Source organism: Cyprinus carpio, chromosome B3 (genome assembly GCF_018340385.1).
Source record: "Cyprinus carpio isolate SPL01 chromosome B3, ASM1834038v1, whole genome shotgun sequence".
Classification (NCBI taxonomy): domain Eukaryota; kingdom Metazoa; phylum Chordata; class Actinopteri; order Cypriniformes; family Cyprinidae; genus Cyprinus; species Cyprinus carpio.
Window position 1 is genome coordinate 35,612,924 of NC_056599.1, and position 17,025 is coordinate 35,629,948.

At 37.2% G+C, this 17,025-nt stretch overlaps 2 protein-coding genes across 2 annotated transcripts in view; one reads left to right on the forward strand and one right to left on the reverse strand.

Annotated features, from left to right (window-relative positions):
* LOC109083723 (NLR family CARD domain-containing protein 3-like) overlaps window positions 1-17,025 on the reverse strand; it is a 356,997-nt gene that overhangs the window by 158,856 nt on the left and 181,116 nt on the right. The window lies entirely within an intron of this gene.
* The window catches only part of LOC109103121 (stonustoxin subunit alpha-like), a 45,328-nt gene continuing 32,369 nt past the window's right edge, over window positions 4,067-17,025 (forward strand). The window contains exons 1-3 of the mRNA XM_042721321.1: window positions 4,067-4,236; window positions 5,421-5,594; window positions 8,421-8,591. The gene's annotated coding sequence lies outside the window, so the exon portion shown is untranslated. The remainder of the gene's footprint in view (window positions 4,237-5,420; window positions 5,595-8,420; window positions 8,592-17,025) is intronic.

Here is a 17,025-nt window from a genome sequence, read left to right on the forward strand (position 1 = left end):
GGAAAATTGATGGAAAACTATTCTTGCATTTTTAACCGAAATCACAGCGCGTACCGTAGCGACGAGACTGTCAAACATACACACACAGCTATTAGCAAATCATAGTAGGAAGGTAAGGCTTATTTCCTAGCCCGCAATCCTCCACACCTATTCAAACAGAGCTTTCTTGACGAGGGGGTCAAAAACAGAAAGAGAAAATAGCCTATTATTTTTAAATTATGATTTTTTTTAAATGTAAAAATCTTGATAACATTATCATAAGTGGACTCCTCAGAGAACAGTACAAAATAAAAAATAGAGGCAGCTGATGACACCTTAAAACTTTCAAACAAGGCCTTGCACATCAAAGTTGGTCATCTAGTTTCATTTTATTAATTGCTACTCACGTTCGATAGTTATAAACACACAGAAATATTTAAAATAATATTCAATTGTTTGATTTGGGTTCACCCAACATCGTGACATACAAGGTTCCCCAGAAATACAAGCTTTTTTTCCTCAATTTCCAATTTTTAAGTAGTTTTATGTGTAGATTAGAAGCATGCATTATCTTCATCACTTCCCAAATGAAAATGCTTGTATTACAGAAAATTACCTTGTTAAAAAGTCTCAAGCTAATTAATTTATGTAACATATTAATTTGTGATAACATGTCTTTGCAGTGAACCGTTTGAGAGCTGTTCCTTGGTAAACGTGCCTCATATCGTAACAGACTCTCAGCATCCCACCTCATATATATTATCATATATATATATATATATCGTATATCATATATCTATATTACATACAGTACAGGTGCTGGTCATATAATTAGAATATCCATCAAAAAGTTGATTTATTTCACTAATTCCATTCAAAAAGTTGAAACTTGTATATTATTAGTTCATTAATTACACACAGACTGATATATTTCAATGTTTATTTGCTTTTAATTTTGATGATTATAACTGACAACTAAGGAAACCCAAATTCAGTATCTCACGAAAATTAGAATATTGCGAAAAGGTTCAATTTGGGAAGACACCTGGTGCCACCACTCTAATCAAGCTAATTAACTCAAAACACCTGCATAAGGCCTTTAAATGGTCTCTCAGTCTAGTTCTGTAGTCTACACAATCATGGGGGAAGACTGCTGACCTTGACAGTTGTCCAAAAGACAACCCACTGACACCTTGCACAAGGAAGGCAAGACACAAAAGGTCATTGCAAAAGAGGCTGGCGGTTCACAGAGCTCTGTGTCCAAAACACATTAATAAAAGAGGCCAAAGGGAAGAAAAGAGTTGTAGTAGCAAAAAGACGTTGTACAAGCAATAGGGACTAACCGCACCTCTGGAGAGGATTGTGAAAACAAAACCCAATTCAAAAATGTGGGGGGAGATTCACAAAGAGTGCGACTGCAGCTGGAGTCAGATTGCTTCAAGAACCACTACGCACAGCCGTATGCAAGACATGGGTTTTTCAGCTGTCGCATTCGTGTGTCAAGCCCACTCTTGAACAACAGACAGCATCAGAAGCGTCTCGACTGGGACTGCTGCTGAGTGGTCCCAAAGTTATTGTGCTTCTCATGAAAGTAAAATTTGCATTTTCCTTTGGAAATCAGGGTTCCCAGAGTCTGGGGAAGAGATGAGAGGACACTATCCACGTTGCATTGCAGTCCAGTGTGTAAAGTTTCCACAGTCATTGATGGTTTGGGGTGGCCATGTCATCTGCTGGTGTTGGTCCACTGTGTTTTCTGAGGTCCATTAGGTCAACGCAGCCATATACCAAGGCAAGTTTTAGAGCACTTCATTGCTTCCTGCTGCTGACCAAGCTTTATGGAGATGCAGATTTCATTTTTCCAAAAAAAGGACAGTGGCACCTGCACACAAGTGCCACAAGATACCAGTACCTGGTTTAAGGACCATGGTTATCCCGATTGCTAATTGGCCAGCAAACTCGCCTGACCTGAACCCCATAGAAATTATCTATGGACACGGTATTGTGAAGAGGGAAGATGCACGATATGCTGATATGCAAGACCCAAGGAATGCAGAAGAGCTGATAGGCCACTATCAGAGTCACACCCTGGGCTCTCATAAAACCTGAGCAGTGCCACAGACTGACATCGACTCCATGCCACGCCGCATTGCTGCAGTAATTCAGGCAAAAGGAGCCCCAACTAAGTATTGAGTGGTTTACATGCTCATACTTTTCATGTTCATACTTTTCAGTTGGCCAAGATTTCTAAAAATCCTTTCTTTGTATTGGTCTTAAGTTATATTCTAATTTTTGGAGATACTGAATTTGGGATTTTCCTTAGTTGTCAGTTATAATCATCAAAATTAAAAGAAATAAACATTTGAAATATATCAGTCTGTGTGTAATTAATGAATATAATATACAAGTTTCACTTTTTGAATGGAATTAGTGAAATAAATCAACTTTTTGATGATATTCTAATTATATGACCAGCACCTGTATAGGCCTATTTTTTTTCCATAAATTACTCTACATTTCACTTCTGTCAATTTCCATAAATGTATTTAAAAATATAACCCTTGGGTATTTCTTTCTATTTTTTTTTTTTTTAATCTTTTTTTATCTTGCTTTTATTTCAATTTTAACTCACGTCTGGGTGCATATTTGTCCCCAAAAATAAGGTTAAGTAGGTGCACACACGCACATAACATTCCTACTGCTGTTCCCAAATGCCAGAAATAAGATCTAAAGCATCTCTAAAATTAAGCACACTAACATTATTATTGCTGTTGTAGATTGTCTGGCTGGTGTGGTGAAAGAGGAAGGTTGTGCTGCTCTGACATCAGCTCTGAGCTCAAACCTTTCACACCTGAGAGAGAGCTGGACCTGAGTAACAATCATCTGCAGGATTCAGGAGGGAAACTGCTTGCTGCTGGACTGAAGGAGTCCGAACTGTCAACTCAACATACTGAGGTTTGTGTTTCACACTGATAATTTGTGTGATTTTAACAATTACAGACGCCCTTTCAAGCAAGTTTATGAGGAAAATATTTTGGAAAACTGTTCTGCATTTTTAACCTAAATCACAGCAGCATGCATCTGTGAAGGACGCAGACTGTCAAACATACACAGCTATTAGCAAATCATAGTAGTGGGTATTTATTTCTGAGTCTACAGTCCTCCACACCTATTCAAACAGAGCTTTCTGATGAGGGGGGTCAAAAACAGAACAGAAAATAGCATATTACTTTTAAATTATGATGTTTTTTTTATGTAAAAAAATCTTGATCATTATAAGTGGACCTCATGAGAACAGTACAAAATAAAAACAGAGGCAAGCTGATGACACCTTTTAAAACTTTCAAACAAGGCCTTGTCACATCAAAGTTTGTCATCTAGTTTCATTTTATTAATGCTACTCACGTTCGGATAGTTATAAATGAACACAGAAATATTCCAAAAATATATCAATTTGTTTTATTTGGGTCACCCAAAATAGTGACACAAGGTTCCCAGAAATACAAGCGTTTTTTCCTCAATTTCCAATTTTTAAGTAGTTTATGTTGTAGATTAGAACATGCATTATCTTCATTCCCAAATGAAAATGTTTTACAGAAAATTACCTTGTTAAAAGTCTCAAGCTAATTAATTTATTAACATATTAATTTGAGAACATGTCTTTCAGTGAACCGTTGAGAGCTGTTCCTGAGTAAATTCAGTGAATCGCTCAGAGCAGTTTCTGAGTAAATTCCTTCATATCAAAAAACAAACCAAAACATACAAACAAAAAATATACATATAAACTCTACAAATCACCACAAACAAATACAATACTCTACATATCACTCATATAAATTTCCATATCTTGCTTTATTTATTTTTTCCCTGGGTATTTCTTTCTATTTTTTTTTTCTTTTTAATCTTTTTTTTTATCTTGCTTTTATTTCAATTTTAACTCACATCTGGGTACATATTTGTCCCCAAAATAAGGTTAAGTAGATGCACACACGCACACAACATTGCTACTGCTGTTCCCAAATGCCAGAAATAAGATCTAAAGCATCTCTGAAATTAAGCACACTAACATTATTATTGCTGTTGTAGATTGTCTGGCTGTTTGGTGAAAGAGGAAGGTTGTGCTACTCTGACATCAGCTCTGAGTTCAAACCTAACACACCTGAGAGAGCTGGACCTGAGTAACAATCATCTGCAGGATTCAGGAGGGAAACTGCTCGCTGCTGGACTGAAGAGTCCAAACTGTCAACTCAACATACTGAGGTTTGTGTTTCACACTGATTAATTTTGTGATTTTAACAATTACAGACGCCCCTGTCAAGCAAGTTTATGAGGAAAATATTTTGGAAAACTGTTCTGCATTTTTAACCTAAATCACAGCAGCATGCATCTGTGAAGGACGCAGACTGTCAAACATACACAGCTATTAGCAAACCATAGTAGTGGGTATTTATTTCCGAGTCTACAATCCTCCACACCTATTCAAACAGAGCTTTCTGATGAGGGGGGTCAAAAACAGAACAGAAAATAGCCTATTACTTTTAAATTATGATTTTTTTTAATGTAAAAATCTTGATCATTATAAGTGGACCTCAGAGAACAGTACAAAATAAAAAACAGAGGCAGTTACTGACACCTTTAAAACTTTCAAACAAGGCCTTGTCACATCAAAGTTTGTCATCTAGTTTCATTTTATTAATGCTACTCACGTTCGGATAGTTCTAAATGCACACAGAAATATTCCAAAAATATGTTAATTTGTTTTATTTGGGTCACCCAAAATAGTGACACAAGGTTCCCAGAAATACAAGCAGAGTTTTTTCCTCAGTTTCCAATTTTTAAGTAGTTTATGTTGTAGATTAGAACATGTATTATCTTCATTCCCAAATGAAAATGTTTTACAGAAAATTAATTAATTTATTAACATATTAATTTGAGTACATGTCTTTCAGTGAACCGTTGAGAGCTGTTCCTGAGTAAATGCCTCATATCTTAACAGACTTCAGCATCCCACCAATATATATATAATATATATATATATATATATATTAATGTATATATATGTATGTATATATATATATATGTGTATATATATATATATATATATCTATATATATATATATAATATATATGTATATATACTCTACATTTCACTTCTGTCAATGTCCATAAATGTAACTCTACAAATCACCACAAACAAATACAAAAAAATAATTTATTTATTCTTTCCTTGGGTATTTCTTTCTATTTTTTTTTTCTTTCTAATCTTTTTTTATCTTGCTTTTATTTCAATTTTAACTCACATCTGGGTACATATTTGTCCCCAAAATAAGGTTAAGTAGGCGCACACACGCACACAACATTCCTACTGCTGTTCCCAAATGCCAGAAATAAGATCTAAAGCATCTCTGAAATTAAGCACACTAACATTATCATTGCTGTTGTAGATTGTCTGGCTGTTTGGTAAAAGAGGAAGGTTGTGCTGCTCTGACATCAGCTCTGAGTTCAAACCTTTCACACCTGAGAGAGCTGGACCTGAGTAACAATCATCTGCAGGATTCAGGAGGGAAACTGCTCGCTGCTGGACTGAAGAGTCCGAACTGTCAACTCAACATACTGAGGTTTGTGTTTCACACTGATTAATTTTGTGATTTTAACAATTACAGACGCCCTGTCAAGCAAGTTTATGAGGAAAATATTTTGGAAAACTGTTCTGTTTTTCCCTTCATTAGCCTGCTACAAATCTACCTGCTCTCTACAGTTGGATCCAAAAGTTTTAGGCAGAAAGTGAAATTGTTTATATTCTGCACTGTTATATATACATAACTTAATGATTGTTCTCTAAACCCTGTCTTTAAAATATTACTGACCAAACCTACGTTAACCACTGTTGGCTATCTAGCAACAAGCTAGCAGTTGCTAGAAGCATGTTAGCATTGTGTTAACGGATGCTAGCAACATGTAAAAACGTGTTAGTAATATTCTCAGTCATGCAAAAACACGCTAACGATGTGTTATGCTAGAAACACATTAAAGCATAGTTAAGGGCTATATCATTCTAGAAGCATGCTATCAATGTATTAAATCATGCTAGCAACATATGAAATCATCAAACTCTTTAGAAAATCACACTGTTAACAGGAATCTCAAGCTAGTTAATTAATTATTAATTTGAGTAAATGTCATTCAGTAAATTGCTCAGAGCAGTTCCTCAGTAAATTCTATCATATCATAACATAGACTTCAGCATCCCACAATATATATATATATATATATATATATATATATATATATATATATATATATATATATATATATATATAAATATACATAAAATATGCTGTCAGTCAATAAAAATAAAACTAATTAAACACATGCACATTATTATTATTGTTGTTGTAGATTGTCTGCCTGTTTGGTGAAAGAGGAAGGTTTAAACTAAGCAAAGGGCTATGTCATTTTAGAAGCATGCTACCAACATATGAAATCATCAGAATCAGAACAGAAATCTCAAGCCAGTTAATTAATTGTCGAATTAATTTGAGTAAACGTGTGTGTGTGTGTGTGTGTGTGTGTGTGTGTGTGTGTGTGTGTGTGTGTGTGTGTGTGTGTATACAAACCCAATTCCAAAAAAGTTGGGACACTGTACAAATTGTGAATAAAAATAGACTGCAATGATGTGGACGTTTCAAATTTCAATATTTTATTCAGAATACAACATAGATGACATATCAAATGTTTAAACTGAGAAAAATGTATCATTTTAAGGGAAAAATAACTTGATTTTAAATTTCATGGCATCAACACATCTCAAAAAAGTTGGGACAAGGCCATGTTTACCATTGTGTGGCATCCCCTCTTCTTTTTATAACAGTCTGCAAATGTCTGGGGACTGAGGAGACAAGTTGCTCAAGTTTAGGAATAGGAATGTCGTCCCATTCTTGTCTAATACAGGCTTATAGTTGCTCAACTGTCTTAGGTCTTCTTTGTCTCATTTTCCTCTTTATGATGCGCCAAATGTTTTCTATGGGTGAAAGATCTGGACTGCAGGCTGGCCATTTCAGTACCCGGATCCTTCTCTACGCAGCCATGATGTTGTAATTGATGCAGTATGTGGTCTGGCATTGTCATGTTGGAAAATGCAAGGTCTTCCCTGAAAGAGACGACGTCTGGATGGGAGCATATATTGTTCTAGAACTTGGATATACCTTTCAGCATTGATGGTGCCTTTCCAGATGTGTAAGCTGCCCATGCCACACGCACTCATGCAACCCCATACAATCAGAGATGCAGGCTTCTGAACTGAGTGCTAAGAACAACTTGGGTTGTCCTTGTCCTCTTTAGTCCGGATGACATGGAGTCCCAGTTTTCCAAAAAGAACTTCAAATTTTGATTTGTCTGACCACAGAACAGTTTTCCACTCTGCCACAGTCCATTTTAAATGAGCCTTGGCCCAGAGAAAATGCCTGCGCTTCTGGATCATGTTTAGATATGCCTTCTTTTTTGACCTATAGAGTTTTAGCCAGCAACGGCAAATGGCACGGTGTATTGTGTTCACCGACAATGTTTTCTGGAAGTATTCCTGAGCCCATGTTGTGATTTCCATTACAGTAGCATTCCTGTATGTGATGCAGTGCCGTCAAAGGGCCCGAAGATCACAGGCATCCAGTATGGTTTTCCGGCCTTGACCCTTATGCACAGAGATTGTTCCAGATTCTCTGAATCTTTGGATGATGTTATGCACTGTAGATGATGATAACTTCAAACTCTTTGCAATTTTTCTCTGAGAAACTTTCTGATATTGCTCCACTATTTTTCGCCGCAGCATTGGGGGAATTGGTGATCCTCTGCCCATCTTGACTTCTGAGAGACACTGCCACTCTGAGAGGCTCTTTTTATACCCAATCATGTTGCCAATTGACCTAATAAGTTGCAAATTGGTCCTCCAGCTGTTCCTTATATGTACGTTTAACTTTTCCGGCCTCTTATTGCTACCTGTCCCAACTTTTTTGGAATGTGTAGCTCTCATGAAATCCAAAATGAGCCAATATTTTGTCATGACATTTCAAAATGTCTCACTTTTGCAACATTTGATATGTTATCTATATTCTATTGTGAATAAAATATAAGTTCATGAGATTTGTAAATTATTCCATTCCTTTTTTACTCACAATTTGTACAGTGTCCCAACCTATTAGGAATCGGGTTTGTATATATATGTGTTTGTGTTTTTTTTTCATCTTTTTTTATCTTGCTCTTATTTCAGTTTTAACTCACTTTTGGATATATATTTGTCCCCAAAATAAGATTAAGCAGATGTGCGCACACGAACACACACACACACACACACACACATACCACATTCCTACTGCGGTTCCCAAATGCCAGAAATAAGCTCTAAAGCATCTCTAAAATTAAGCACACTAACATTATTATTGTTGTTGTAGATTGTCTGGCTGTTTGGTGAAAGAGGAAGGTTGTGCTGCTCTGACATCAGCTCTGAGTTCAAACCTTTCACACCTGAGAGAGCTGGACCTGAGTAACAATCATCTGCAGGATTCAGGAGTGAAACTGCTCTCTGCTGGACTGAACAGTCCAAATCAACTCAACATACTGAGGTTCGTGATTCATATTGATTTATATTTTAATAATAGTGTGTGTGAGAAAGAGATTATACCTTCAATGTTGTAATAAAATAATAATTAATTGCGTAAAAGTAATTGCTCAATGTGTTACACATGTTAACATAATAAACACAACAAAAACTGACAGTGGTGTAAAAGCAGCAGTTAAAAACACAAATGGGGGGTACTCCAGAAAGCAGATTATGTGACATTCCTGGGAATATTTAAGGTAAGTAAGAAGATAAACTCCGCTTTCAGTTCAAAAAATGGAGGTAACTTTCAGAGTAAGTAGCCATAGCAACTTACTCTCTAAACATAACCTGCTCCAGAGTAGGTTATGTATCAGGGTTAGCTTACTTCAGAGTCATATTACAAATTAATACAATATAGTTATGTTATTTATATATATATATATATACACAGTGCCTTGCGAAAGTGTATTTATACCCCTTCAGTTTTTTTCACATTTTAATATGTTGCTGCCTTATGATAAACATCTTTAAATTACTTTTGTTTTTTCCACATCAATCTACACTCCATACACCATACTGACAAAGCAAAAACAGAATTGTCACAACTTCGTAAATTTATTAAAAATAAAAAACTGAAATAAGTACATTGCATAAGTATTCATACCCTTAACTAAATATTTAGCTGAAGCACCTTTACAGTCTCAAGTCTTTTTTTGTTTGATGCAACAAGCTATGCTCAGCATTTGGCAATTATCTGCCATTCTTCTCATCTCTTCACCTCTCAAGCTCTGTCAGGTTGGATGGGGGCAGATGCACATTTTCAGGTTTCTCCAGAAATATTTGTTTGGGTTCAAGCTCAGGCTGTGGCTGGGCCACTCAAGGACATTCACAGAGTTGTCTATAAGCTACTCTTGCTGTGTGTTTAGGGTCATTGTCCTGTTGGAAGGTAAACCTTCTGCCCAGTCTAAGATTCTGAATGCTCTGGACTGGGTTTTAATTAAGGCTATCTCTATATTTTGCTGCACTGAGCGTTCCTTCTACTATGACGAGTCCCTCAGTCCCTGTCGCTGAAAAACAGCCCCACAGCATAAGGCTGCTACCAGCACACTTTACTTTTGGGATGGTACTGTGCAGGTGATGAGCAGAGCTGGATTCCTTCAAACATGATGCTTAGAATTGAGGCTCATCAGACTAGATAATCTTGTTTCTCAGAGTCTGAGGGTCCTTCAGTTGCTTTTTTGTAAATTATAAGTGTGTTTTCATGTGTCTTAACTGAAGAGAGGATTGAGTTTGGCCACACCGCCATAAAGACCGGACTGTTGGAGTGTTACAGTGATGTTTGTCCTTCTGTAGGTTTCTCCTATCTCCACATATCTCATCTCATACCAACGAGAAACAAGGGACTACTGCATTATTTGCCTCACAGAAACCTGGATGTCTGCAGTGGTTCCAGACTCAGCCATTGAGCTTATGAGGTTCTCCGTGCACTGCTTGGAGAGAACGAAAGAGCTCACAGGGAAAAGCGGAGGTGGGGGCGTTTGTTTCTTTATCAACAACTTGTGGTGTGATGAGAGGAACCTACACTCCATTAAATCCTTCTGCTCCCCTGATCTGGAATTTCATATGCTTCTGTGTCGACAATTCTGGCTACAGAGGGAATTTACAGCGGTCATAATCACAGCTGTTTACATTCCCCCTGAAGCCAACACAGACCAGGCACTCAAGGAAATGTCAACTCGCGTGGTGATCATGCACTGGACCACTGCTACTCTCCTTTCCGGAACGCCTACAAATCTCTCCCCCGCCCACCTTTCGGCAAATCGGATCACTCTTCCATTCTGCTCCTGTCTGCTTGTAGGCAGAAACTGAAACGGGAAGCACCCGCCCTCAGGACAATTCAATGCTGGTCAGAACAATCAGACACTATACTACAGGACTGTTTTGATCACATGCACTGGAAAATGTTCAGGGCAGCGTCTCATGACGACATAGAAGCGTACTCAGATACTGTAACCTGTTTCATCAGGAAATGTGTAGAAGATGTAGTGCCGACAAAAACAATCTGCATCTACCCCAACCAAAAACTGTGGATTAATAGCGATGAACGAGCAGCCTTGTCAGCGCGGAAATCTGCTTTTAAATCCGGAAATGCTGATGATCGCAAACAAGCCAGTTACGATCTCAGGAAATCCATCAAAGCCGCAAAAAAACAATATAAAAACAAAGTTGAAGAACAATTCAACACCAACGATGCAAGAAGTATGTGGCAGGGCATCAACAAAATCACAGATTTTAAAGCAGCTACTGTGAACATTGCCGCCTCTCTACCATATAAGCTTAATAACTTTTATGCTCGTTCCGAGGCTCACAACACCACCCACACAGAGAGCACTCCCATGGCTGCTGCAGAAGAGGTGAGTGCACTCTCCGTCTCTATCGCGGATGTAACCCGATCCTTCCGACGGGTGAATATCTGCAAGGCTGCAGGTCCTGATGGCATCCCAGGCTGTGTGCTCCGTGCATGCGCATTCCAACTAGCCAGTGTTTTCACAGACATTTTCAACCTCTCTCTCTCTTTGTCTGTCTGTGGTTCCCTCATGCTTCAAAAAATACACCATTGCGCCCGTACCAAAGAAAAATAAAACCACACGCCTGAATGACTGGAGGCCGTTGCTCTTACACCCATCTTCAGCAAGTGTTTTGAGAGGCTCGTCAGAGACTACATCTGCTCTGTGCTGCCTGCCTCACTGGATCCGCTACAATTTGCATATAGTTGCAACCGTTCTACAGACGATGCTATTGCTTTCACCCTACACACTGCTCTCTACCACCTGGAAAATAAGAACACCTATATGAGAATGCTGTTTGTGGACTACAGCTCAGCATTTAACACCATAGTGTCTGCCACAATTGTTGCGAAGCTCCAGACTCTGGGACTAAACAGATCTCTGTGCAGCTGGACTTCCTGACAGGCAGAAGTCAGGTGGTCAGAATGGGCAACAATACTTCATACCCACTGACCCTCAACACTGGTGCTCCTCAGGGCTGTGGTGACTGTGCAGCCACACACAGCTCCAACGTCATCGTCAAATTCGCTGACGACACAACGGTGATAGGCCTGATCACCAACAACGATGAGACGGCCTACAGAGAAGAGGTGAGCATCCGGAGTAAATGGTGTCAGGAGAACCATCTCTCACTCAACATCGACAAGACCAAGGAGCTGGTGGTGGATTTCAGGAGACAGAGCAGAGAACACACACCCATCACCATCGACAAGACACCTGTGGAGTGGATAAACAGCTTTAAGTTCCTCGGCGTTAACATCAGTGAGGATCTCACATGGTCTACACACACTGATGCAGTGATGAAGAAGGCACATCAATGCCTCTTCTTCCTGAGACAGCTGAGGAAGTTTGGAATGAGCTCCAGCATCCTCAGAACATTCTACACATGTACTGTGGAGAGCATCCTGACTGGTTTGGAAACAGCAACGCTGGCAACGGCAAAGCTCTGCAAAGGGTCGTGCAAACTGCTTGCCACTTTTTTGGAGGTGAGCTTCCCTCCCTCCAGGACATCTACACCAGGCTGTGTATAAGGAAAGTCCAGAGGATCATCAGTGCTCATGTATACGCCGAGAGCAGTCTCACCTCGGTCAGTCCTTCTGACATTTGCTGCTGGCTCCGATGTCTCTGTAGTGGTTAAACATGAGGTAAAATTTGTTTTGGGTAAATCTAACAGGCAATTTTTGGTCTCATGAATCTATTATTTCATCCAGGTCATATCGTTTTGGCTGAGCACAAAGTTATGTTTAATAAATTATTTATTTATTAATAGTAATACAACGCTGACTTTGATGCATACATTTGACCGGATTGTTTGCCTTTGTCTTTATTTTATATTACATAAGTCTCTTATACTTTATACTTATTCTTTTATAATGGCTATATTGTTCATTAAAACTGACATTTAACAAAAAAGGCAGAGCTGCGCTTGTCAGATTTCATTTTATTATAGGCTATACAGTGAAAATAATCAGACTATATGTGCACATATTACCTAAACCGTTTTATTGTAATGCATGTACTCGTTGCACGAACCACATTTTTGTGAGCCTTTCAATATTTTAAATCAAAAGGGGCAATGTTGTTTGATATAATAGTTTGTTTCACTGTAATGTATGTACGTTCCTTGAACTACATTTTTGTGGCTTTTAATATGTTTAAATGAAAACAAAAAGAGAGGTGTTTGATATCATATTTCGTCATATTGTAAATGCATACAGTGTAAATAACCAAAAAGGCAAGTTGACTGATGTTATCAAGTACACTGCTGTTCCATTTGCAGGATTACTGGACTTGCGTCCTCCCGTCCTCAGGAGTTCACACTCCCGAGTCAAACTTGCGAAGTCCGAACTTGTGTACTTGGTATTGAGATTACTTCACTCTTGGTATTGAGAAACAGCTAGTGACTCGTCGATTCATTGCTCTGTTGAGAATATCTTGCGTGTTAACCAGGAACTTACTCTGGGTTGCATGAACCTACTCCCGGGCATATTTTTGAACCAGTGTACCTCCAGTAAGCAAGGTTTGGGTTAATCAACCGAGAGTTCAGGGTTTAGCAGATGGTAAGTTAACCTTGCTTCCTGGAATACACACCCCTGATTACAGCAATGTGCATGTTTTCACCAACTCTGCAGTCTGATACTCCAGTAAAATCTAGTCACATCGCATTTATTTAATTAGGGCCAGATTTACTAAACAAGTCCAATTAGCATTAGAGCGCTATTCCATAAAAGCATGGATTGGAGGGAAAAATTCTGTGTGTGATTTACGGACAATGCTCACATTTAAGAACACAGACGCTCCCACATCATTTCCATAATGACCAGCGCAATCTACCAAGAGCAGCACAAATTACCGCCTGCTTTAAGACATGTTTTTTGGGGGGGCTAATGATACAATAAAAAGTGGGAAAATAAAGATTTAATTAAAGTGATAGTTCGGTTTGCAGATGTCTTATCACTTACATATATTTTGTTTCTTATCCATATGACTTACAAAAGGAGATGTGAGGCAGAATGATGTGTCATTCGGTTAATTTTTCAAATAGCTAATTAAATGGTGAATAAGAGAATTTCTCTGTCTGTCATCTCATTTTGTGTGCCAAATATATTTATTTGTATAAATTATTGTAATTACATAATATGATTTTCTAAAGCTGAAGTGGTTACCTTTATTTATTTGTAAAAATATATATAGCTCAATATTTTTAACTAATTGCAAAAGCTGAATAATCAACCAAAGTCTGGTAATTAACAGTGGTGGAAAGAGTACTACAAAACGGTACTTAAGTAAAAGTATTGCTACTTAAGGAATAATTTACTTAAGTACAAGTAAAAATATTGAAAAATAATATGACTCAAGTAAGAGTAAAAAAGTAGTTTGCTGAAAAACTACTCAAGTTACTGTGTTATAAAGTACTTAATGGGGTCCTATTATGCTCTTTAACAAGGTCTTGACTTTGTTTTGGAGGTGTTCTAGAACAGGCTGTCATATTAGGTTGTTCGAAAAACATATATTTTCCACATATTTTACATTATTACAACACCTCTCTCCCCATTCTGGCATAAACGGCTCGAATAGTTCCTGTATCAAATGAAGGCCCGCCTTCTGAAATACAAAATGCGCTGTGATTGGTAAGCTGCGCCATTCTGTGTTGTGATTGGTTAGCTGGGCCAGCGTGTGTTGTGATTGACAGCACTCGGCGCCTGGTCGGGAAATGTCATGCCCCTTATCATAGCCGCCTGCTGTAAGCTTCAGTGTAAATATTGCCTCAAAATCAAATCAATTTGACCGTGATTTAAACCGGATGATTGTAAACACTCTAAGCTCGTCTGCCTTGGGAAAGCTAGCGTGTCTCCAGCATTGTGATAACACTCGTTGCGTTCTCTAGTGCAGCTCAAACAGATCTCTTCCCATTCGTCGATATTTGTGAAATCAAAAATCCCAGAAAATATGCGTTGTAGTCCAAACGAATCATTCGTTGTAGTTTTTGAAAAGTGATTTCTGTTAAATAAAATATCTCCTTTTGAATTGGACTTTGAGCTTTGTAACTTTGCAGATCTTTTTTTATGCTCAAACATCAAAATTACAGACTAACTAAAGTTGAAAAAGTGAAAAGCATAATAGCACCCCTTTTAGTTTTTTTTGTTTTGTTTTGTTTTTACCCAATTATGAGGTGATGTGAGCATTATGGAACATTAAACACTCTCATGTAAAGTCTGTTTCACAAGTGAGACGGAGAGAGTTGAAGTATTAAACTTATCACATTCCAGGAAATCCTTTATATGGACAAATGTATCTGATATTACTACAGCTGAATAACATGCAGATAGACACATTTTGACTGATGAAGCATGAAGACAATAAAAACAATTAATATAGCCTGTATCACAGTATAGAATTTTATAAAGTAATATATTTTCTGTCTCATTCTGTGATAAAAAAGCAACATGAATCCACAAAAGGACGTTATTTCCAACATGAATGATGTTATATATTGATTTTAGAGCAAAATATATTAATTTCATAAATTGTCATGTTTGATGCTGTGCTTAGCAAACATTTTAGCTATTATTTCATGTGCTGTTGCATGCGCTCATATTTCAAAGTTGTTGTTAACACTAGAACAACCACGGGGTAAATTTTACCTGTGGCTGTTTTTCAAATATACATAACAGATTTAAAATAAAACATTCAAGTCTCCCAGTCATTGACTTTTACTAAAATGATGTAATTTACAATCCAGTGTTGTTAAAAATTATTTACATAAAACCAGATCAAAAAATTGGTCATTTTTTCCTACCTATAAGCACCAGTGGGTCAAATTTACCCGCTATATAATACATGTATTATATGCATGTATTATATGCGCTGTCATCTTCTTGGTGCTTATGTTGTAACATTGTACATTTCTATCAGTTTCATAAATTAAGTCAAAATGACTAAAAAAAAGGTGATTTATGAAAGTTATCCATAAAAAACACTAAAATCCATTAGCCAAACATAACCCTAATCGCCCTGGGTTGGCTCAGCATCTGACGGCTCATCTGACAGTGATCCAGATATCATATTTACATCACTTAGCCTAACGTTACTCTAATTGGTCAAACTATCTTGCCATAATTATCATTCCACACTACTTACTTTCCACTACAGTCTTGCCATTCTATTAAGAAAAAATAAAAAACAAAAAAAAAATACGAAATAAATAAAAAAAAATTAATAATAAAAAATCTTGATTACCCAAATTTAATGGTGTTGTTCTCTTATTCAAATTATAAATTATCTAAACAAATTAATAAATATTTAGGTGAAACTGTGCACTTGAATTTGTCATCGCATCATCCTATGCAGTGTGGTGAATTATTATTGCTCATTATTGTCTATAGGCTATTTTAATAATTTAAATAGCATTGGTTATCTTAATATATTGATTAATGACATTGTATAATAATATTACACCACCCAAATATTTAGGCTACTACCCTCTATTTTGCGTTGTCAATGCAAGGTTTAAACTGCATTAAAAATTCTTGAACATATTTTTTAGCTTAGGCTACTGACTTAGGCTACGTTTAGTGATTAGTGTAGCCTGCATTAAGAAGTCTTGAACATAAAACAACAGGATAAAAATATAGACTTGACATAATCATTTCATGACTCTAGACACTTCTTTGTGAAGACAGTGGTATAATACCTGTGATTTTAGGTATACTCTATATCATTTAGGTATACTATATATCATTAGCTGCATATGCAACATGAACCAAACATATACAGCGACCTCTGGCGGTTCTAGTGTTAAAGGGTAAGTTCACCCAAAAATGAAAACTAGCCCATAAATTACTCACCTTCAAGTCATCCTAGGTGTATATGACTTTCTTCTTTCAGACGAGTCCTGTCGGGAGTTATATTAAAAATTGTATTTGATCTTTCAAGCTGTTTCATGGCACTCAGTGGGTGTTGCAGTGCATCAGTCCAAAAGAAAATTAAATATTAAATAAAAACACCCATCCATTAAAAAAAAGTGTCTCACGTGGCTCCGGGGGCTGAACAAAGGCCTTCTGTAGTGAATGGAAACGTTTTGGTAAGAAAAATATCCATATTCAAAACGTAATAATCACTTTAATGTACACGGAATCAGCTCCGGGCAAATGACGTATGGAGGTCGGCTTTGCGTAGCTGAAAATCAGCTGAAATCAGGCCATAAATCCCATACTGAAAAGTTCTGAATAAGACTTTTGAGTAATTTTTGAAGGAATATTTACTTCAAAATGATGTGAAAATCATCCTGCTCACTCATTCACTGACTTGAAACACAATACTTTCTTTACTGAGGTCAATATTTCTGTTCTGAGACATTCAGAGTATTATACAGTGTTACGACCCTTC